Consider the following 7,268-nt stretch of genomic DNA (forward strand, 5'->3'; position numbering starts at 1 on the left):
AGCCTGGAGGGAGTTCACTGGGTCACAAAAGAGTTGGCCATGACTTAGCAACTAAACACAACAACAGCAGTGCTGTGGTAACATACTGCCACAGACTTAAAGGCTTAAAAGAACATAAATTCATTCTGTAGTTCTGGAAGTGAGAAGTCCAAAATGGATTAAACCCTCTCTGGGTTAAACCCCAGAAGGGCTGCATTCTTTCTGCTCTAGGAGGAGATCATTTTCTTGTCTGCATCCCTTCATTCCTTGGCTCCTCTAGCTGTTTTTGGGGTGGGAGCAGAGAGCCTCAACTAGGGATTGAACCCACGCCCTCCTGCAGTGGAAGTGTGGAGTCTTAACCGTTGGACCACCAGGGAAGTCCCAGCTCCTCTGTTTTTCAGTGTACCATCTTCAAGTCTCCTAGACCCTGACCCTCCTGCTCGCCTATAAGGAATCCTGTGATCCCCTTGAGCCCATTTGAATAGTCCAAGACAGGCTTCCCATCTCAAGATCCTTAATTTAATCACATCTGCAAAGTCCCTCTTACCATGTATGGCCCAGTGTTCTGAAGATTAGGACATGGGCATCACTCGGGGGCTAACCCTAGGGTTAGAGTTATCCTGCTCACCACATGTATAATACACATATGGATATATGCATAAAACCTTTTTGAAAATATATGAGAAGGGTACTATTAACAGCAGTTACTTCTGGGGCTGGGGACTGAGAAGGAAGTGTAGAAGTTTACTTTTCATTTTATACATTTCTGTCATGTTTGAACTCTTCCTGAGTGTTTCTATTATATATATAATATATATAAAATGACTATATATGTGTGTGTGTTTACATATTTAATAGTCTATGTGTACATATGATATATGTATATACCATACTTATATATCATATATGTATGATATATATCAGAGAAGGTGATGGCACCCCACTCCAGTACTGTTGCCTGGAAAATCCCATGGATGGAGGAGCCTGGTAGGCTGCAGTCCATGGGGTCGCAAAGAGTCAGACACGACTGAGCAACTTCACTTTCACTTTCCACTTTCATACATTGGAGAAGGAAATGGCAACCCACTCCAGTGTTCTTGCCTGGAGAATCCCAGGGACGGGGGAGCCTGGTAGGCTGCAGTCCATGGGGTCGCACAGAGTCGGACATATATACCATACATATAAACATTATATATGTATATTACATATATTGTGTAAAAGTGTTAGTTGCCCAGTCATGTACAACTCTTTGTAACCCCATGGAACCTGCCAGGTTCCTCTGTCCATGGGATTCTGTAGGCAAGAATACTGGAGTGGGTTGCCATTCCATTCTCCAGGGGATCTTCCCAACTCAGGGACTGAACTCAGGTCTCTCACATTACAGGCAGATTTTTAACTGTCTGAGCCACCAGAAAAGCCCAAACCAAAGCCATTAGTTTCCTAGGGCTGCCTCCAAAGTACTATAAATGGAGTGACTTGAAAGAGCACAAATTTATTTCCCCACAATTCTGGAGGCTAGCAGTCCAAAACCAAGGTGTCAGCAAAGCCATGCTCCTTCTGAGACTTTCAGGAGAAGATCTTGCTTCTTCTAGCTTCTCGTGCTTACTGGCGATCCTTGGCTTACAGATACATCATCCAGTCTCTGTGACACTCATCACATGGCGTCCTTCTGTCCGTGCGTCCCTCTGTTAGGGTCTGTGTTCAGATTTCCTCGACTACAGGAGGACATCTAATGGCATTGGATTAGAGATCCAGCCTGCTCCAGTATCCAGTAAGTGCTTCATCTTAACTAACATCTGTGGTGACTTCCTGTAGGGAAAGCCTATCCGTGAGTCCTCAGCTTCTGTGTGTCTTGTGAGGGAGGGCCAGGTGGCTCCAGCATCAGTCCTTCCAATGAATATTCAGGGTTGATTTCCTTTAGGATTGACTGGTTTGATCTCCTTGCAGTCCAAGGGACTCTCAAGAGTCTTCTCCAGCCCCACAGTTTGAAAGCATCAATTCTTTGGCTCTCAGCCTTCTTTATGGTCCAACTCTCACATCCACACATGACTACTGGAAAAACCATAGCTTTGACTGTACAGTCCTTTCTTGGTAATGTGGTGTCTCTGCTTTTTGACATGCTGTTTATGTTTGTCATAACTTTTCTTCCAAGGAGCGAGCATCTTTTAATTTCGTGGCTGCAGTCATAGGTAGTAAGCTCTTTTTTTAAAAAAAAAAAAAAGCCAGATTATAACAAACACAAAATTCATAACAACTGCCTCTTTCCTGCGAGGACAGGAGACAAGACAGGCAAAGACCTCTGTGCCTAGGGAGCTGACATTTTAGTAGGGGGTGACATTTTAGTCACAAGGAAACAGGTGAAAAATTGTTGCCAGTGCTTTGAAGGTAATTCATGGTGTGGGGATGGGAACTAACAGCTGGGGATGCTGCCTAGATGGGATGCTTAGGTGGGGCCTGTCTCAGGAGGATGCACCTAGGCTGAGAGGGAGGGATGCTAGGTGGGGAAGCGTGTTGCAGGTAGAGGAACAGACTACACAGGTGCTCAGAGGCGGAAGGAGCTGTTGTGATATAAGAGCTGAGAAATTGGTGTGCTAGGGATGGTGAGCTGGGGAAAAAGAAGCATCAGGCCTTGAAGGCATGGTTCTATTGTACATGTAAGGGTTTCAGCAGAGGAGTTCATGGATCTGATCTGCATTTTTACCTGGCTCACTGGGCTCCTGTCACGAAAGGGATGGGAGGTGCTTCTTCTATCACTATCAAGTCCCTACTCTTCTGATTGAATTTTTAAGCTAGTGGCTCCATCTGATATTGAATGGGCTTTGATGTTCATATTCTCAGAATTGAAACTGACTTGTAAGTTTAATCACTGATGGTTTCCGCCGCTTCCAATATAAGCACACCACTTTTACTGATTGCTCTTCTTTTCGTCCAGCAAGGCTCAAGAATCCCAGTGTGGGCTGTAGATTCCTTTAGGCAGGAAGGAAAAGAAGGAACCTGTCAGACTGAGCAATTCAGACTTCCCATGATATGCAGGCCTTTGACCCCAAGGAGTTCTGACAGCTGTATCTGCAGGTACCCATGGGGGAAATGGCCAATAATTTAGTTCCTTGAAATCAAGCATTTTGAAGTCAATATGTTGAACCATATATATTTGCTGTGAGGGCTTGGCTTGAGTTAGTTTCATAGGATGTGTGTCTCCAGTGGTGGGGCTGAGGGTAAACAGGGAGTCATAGGGGCCAATTCCAAGCTGGGGACTCTCCCAAGGCTCATGCTGATTTCAAAATATGTACAGATTTTCACACTCTGTGCATGTCAAGGGCATGTCCTTGTTTTCTTTTCTTTTTTTAAATATATATTTTTTAAATCATTTATTTGGTTGCACCAGGTCTTCACTGTGGCGTGTGGTATCTAGTTCCCTGACCAGGGATCGAACCAGGGCCCCTGCATTGGCAGTGTGGAGTCTTAGCCACTGGACCACCAGGGAAGTCCCTCCTTGTTTTCTTTTAACATAACTTGCTTTAAGCTGGGGCTCTAGAGTGAGACTGGCCCTGACAGCCTTTGTCCTTGTGCGTCTGGCTGGCCGCATGGAAGCTCTGAGTTGTTCATGTCTCAGTCTGGAGGTGTCAGCCCCTTTCTTACCTCAGGACAGCCTCTGTGTCCCTCCTTGAGTCTGGAGTCTGAACCTGCTCTTTACCCACCCTAACCTTGTCTACACATCCCTATTCCTCTCCCAGTTCTCAGCTTCACCTCGCTCCTTCCCAGAAGCCCTTGCTTCATCCCAACCCCCTCCTGTCTATTCCACGTTCCCAAGCATCCTGCCTTTCTCCTTTGTAAGACTTCACACCTTTGTGCTTGTTTCCCGATTAGGTGAAAGGTCCCTGGGGGTGGGCTGTTTGGTTCACTTTTTAAAAAAATATATGCGAAACTGAAAGTGTTTCACATATATGGGAAACTAAAAGTTGCTCAGTTGTGTCCGACTCTATGCAACCCCATGGACTGTAGCCCACCAGGCTCCTCTGTCCATGGAATTCTCTAGGCAAGAATACTGGAGTGGGTTGCCATTCCCTTATACAGGGTATCTCCCTGAGCTAGGGATTGAACCTGGGTCTCCCGCATTGCAGGCAGATTCTTTACCTTCTAAGCCGCCAGGGAAACGCTTTTAATATTAGTTTTGCGTTTATTTCTTTATCTGGCTGTGTCAGGTTGCGACACATGGGAGCATCGTTGTGTTATGGGGGATATTTTGTTGTGGCGCACAGACCCTCTAGTTGCGGTGCCTGGACCTTAGATGCTGTGGCACGTGGGCTTTAGTTGTGGCTCATGGGCTTAGTTGCACCAAGGCATGTGGGAGCTTAGTTCCACAGGCAGGAATTGAACCTGCGTTCCCTGCATTGTGGATTTTTAACCCCTAGGACCACGAGGAAAGTCCCTGCTGTATTTTTGTTATATCCTATTTTTATTTTATTTTGGCTGCACCCCTGCAGCATGCAGAACTTCCCTGACTAGGGATTAAACCTGTGCCCCCTACCGTAGGAGTGTGGAGTCTTAATGACTGGATCAGCAGGGAAGCAAGCCTGTTTTGTTCACTTCTGATCATTCTCTGCAACAATCCTTTTATAAAAAGAATAAATGTCCCTGTGTCTTGTCTTTGTGAGTCTTAGGGCCTGTCTCATTTATCATTGTATCCCAGCACTTACTACTGTCCTAGCAGAGAGCAGGCCCTTCATGATGCTGGGGAGGTGGACAGAGGTTGAGGGAAGAGGACAGGTGTAGAGTGACACATGCCTGTGTGTGGGCCCAGCTCCTCTCTTACAGTCTCAGCTTGGCCGAGTCTCAGTGTCTTGGAGCCTTAGCTTCTTTATCTGTAAAAGAAAAAAATAGAGTCTAATTATGCTGAAAGGGATCACCAACAATCAGACCTGTTAACAATTGTGGAGTGGCTTGTTGTCATTATCATCTTGGAGCCTTACAAATTCCCCACTCTCCCCTACTAAGGATTGCAGGTTTCCTAGTTTGGAGGGTCCATTGTCAATATTCCTGTCCCAGCCCTGCTGAGATGCTTCTCCTGCCAGAACCCAATTTGCTCTTCCTCGGGGAATTCACTGTTAGTCACTGTGTTTTGGCCAATTGTTTCCCTAAGGGCTGTACTCTCAGGGATGTAAAAATTAGCTTCTCCTTGTGACTCTGGGGACCCCTACATTAGGCCCTGAGTAGTCACAACCTCTCTGAGTGATGTGTCTTAGGAGTTGTCTTGCAAACAGCACTGAATTGGAGTGAGCAGCTGGTCTTTATTTCTACTCATATTGTGCTTCAGTCATCCTGTGAGCCTGGTAATTATCTGCATTTTACAAATGAGAACACAGGTTTTGCCTTGTCCCTTCCCAAGGCCAGAAAGAGGTGGAATCAGGTTCTCTGGCTTGACCTCCTGCTCTTGCTTTAAACCTATGGTTGACAGTGAGGTATTTACCTGATGATCCCTGGGACTTGATCCCAGGAGAGAATAAGGACATCTCTCTGAGAGGGCCTTGTAGGGACAAGACAGCAAGGAGAGCTGGCCTCATTTCTGAGTCATCTGACTGATTCATATAAAATGTCCATGGTATCATTCTACCATGGGATTTTTGATGCCCTGCATGATTTGCTGATAGTCTTCTGGGGCAATGATTCTGAGTGATGGCTCCTGTTTCTAAAAAGTGTGGCATCCAAGGCTGTCCAATAACCTCAGAAGATTCTTCTTGTCTTTGGAAGAGGGAGCTATTGATGGAATGTATTAGAGTCCATGGCCATGGTTTTCCTCATTTTTTGGAGCTTCTCTGCTATACAGGCCCCTCTTTGTATAAGTTGCTCATTTTGGGCCCACTGGTGCTAGAAAAGTGTATTAGTCAGAGTTCTCCAGGGAAGCAGAAATGGCAGGATAGTTCTTTCTTTCTTTGTCTCTCTCTCTTTCTATGTACCTACCCACCTATTTATCCATCTGTCTATCTAGATTTATTGTAAGGAATTGGCTCATGTGATTGTGGGCACTGGCAAGTCTGAAATCTGTCGGACAGGCCACTGTGCTGGAGATTCAGGGCCTGTCTCATTTATCATTGTACCCCAGCACTTAATACTGTCCCAGCAGAGGGCAGTCCCTTCATGGTGCTGGGGAGGAGGGCCCTCTTGAATCTGGATTCCACAGGGTGATAGACTGGAACCTGAGGTAGGGTTTCTATCCTGCACTCTAGAGGAGAATTCTTTTTCCTCTGGGAAACTGGTCTTTGCTTTTAAGGTCTTCAACTGATTGGATGAGGCCCACCACATCCTGGAGGGTAATCTGCTTTACTCACAGCCTACTGATTTAAATGTAATCATATCTTAGAAATCACTTCACAGAAACATTTAGAGTAGTGTATGACCAAATAACCAGGCACCAGAGTCCAATCAAATAGATACATAAAGTCCACCACCTCTCAAAGAGAATGTGGACCGCTGTCACCCCAATACCCACATTGGTTCTGCTCTCCTCCTCCTACCACCAACATTTTTACTGAAGTTTGGATAACTATTTGCTTTCTTTTCTCCTTCCAAAATAATTCGGGGCACTCTCTTTGGCTTTCACATTTTTCCTGCCACCCCTACATGCTCTGCTTACCACCTACAAACTCTGAGATCAACCAGATCATTTCAATATTTCTATTTGCTGTTGTTGTTCAGTTGCTAAGTCATGTCTGACTCTTTGCAATCCCATGGACTGCAGCATGCAAGGCTCCTCTGTCTTCCACTATCTCCCAGAGTTTGCTCAAATTCATGTCCACTGAGTCAATGATGCTATCTAACCATCTCATCCTCTACAGCTGTCTTTTCCTTTTGCCTTTGATCTTTCCCAGCATCAGGGTCTTTTCTAATGAGTTGGCTCTTTGCATCAGGTGGCCAAAGTACTGGGGCTTCAGCTTTAGCAGAAGTCTTTCCAATAATATCCAGGGTTAATTTTCTCTAAGATTGACTGGTATGATCTCCTTACAGTCCAAGGGACTCTCAAGAGTCTTCTCCAGCCCCACAGTTTGAAAGCATCAATTCTTCCATTTGCTACATCTTTTCCAACTTTCCCCATGAACTCTTTATGATACCTGGACCATAAACCATTCTCTCAAAACTTGTCCAAATACCAAGAAAGAAAGTTATTATTCATTCAGTGTTTATAGTTACTATGACAATTATGTTAGTTGTAGATAAAAATTTGTGATACAAATAGAATTGTCCATCTATGTGTTTTGAACCCCTCTTTTCATCAGCATATACCATAATTATTT

The 7,268-nt window shown here is 45.0% G+C and overlaps 1 non-coding gene across 1 annotated transcript; it reads right to left on the reverse strand.

The window, feature by feature from the left end:
• Positions 1-3,391: 3,391 nt before the first annotated feature.
• TRNAG-GCC lies at positions 3,392-3,463 on the reverse strand. The gene has a single exon. It is a non-coding gene; the product is annotated as a tRNA-Gly (tRNA).
• Between the last annotated feature and the right edge of the window lie 3,805 nt (positions 3,464-7,268).

The sequence above is a fragment of the Bison bison genome, unplaced genomic scaffold (assembly GCF_000754665.1).
Source record: "Bison bison bison isolate TAMUID 2011002044 unplaced genomic scaffold, Bison_UMD1.0 scf7180017864143, whole genome shotgun sequence".
In the NCBI taxonomy this organism is placed as follows: Eukaryota; Metazoa; Chordata; class Mammalia; order Artiodactyla; family Bovidae; genus Bison; species Bison bison.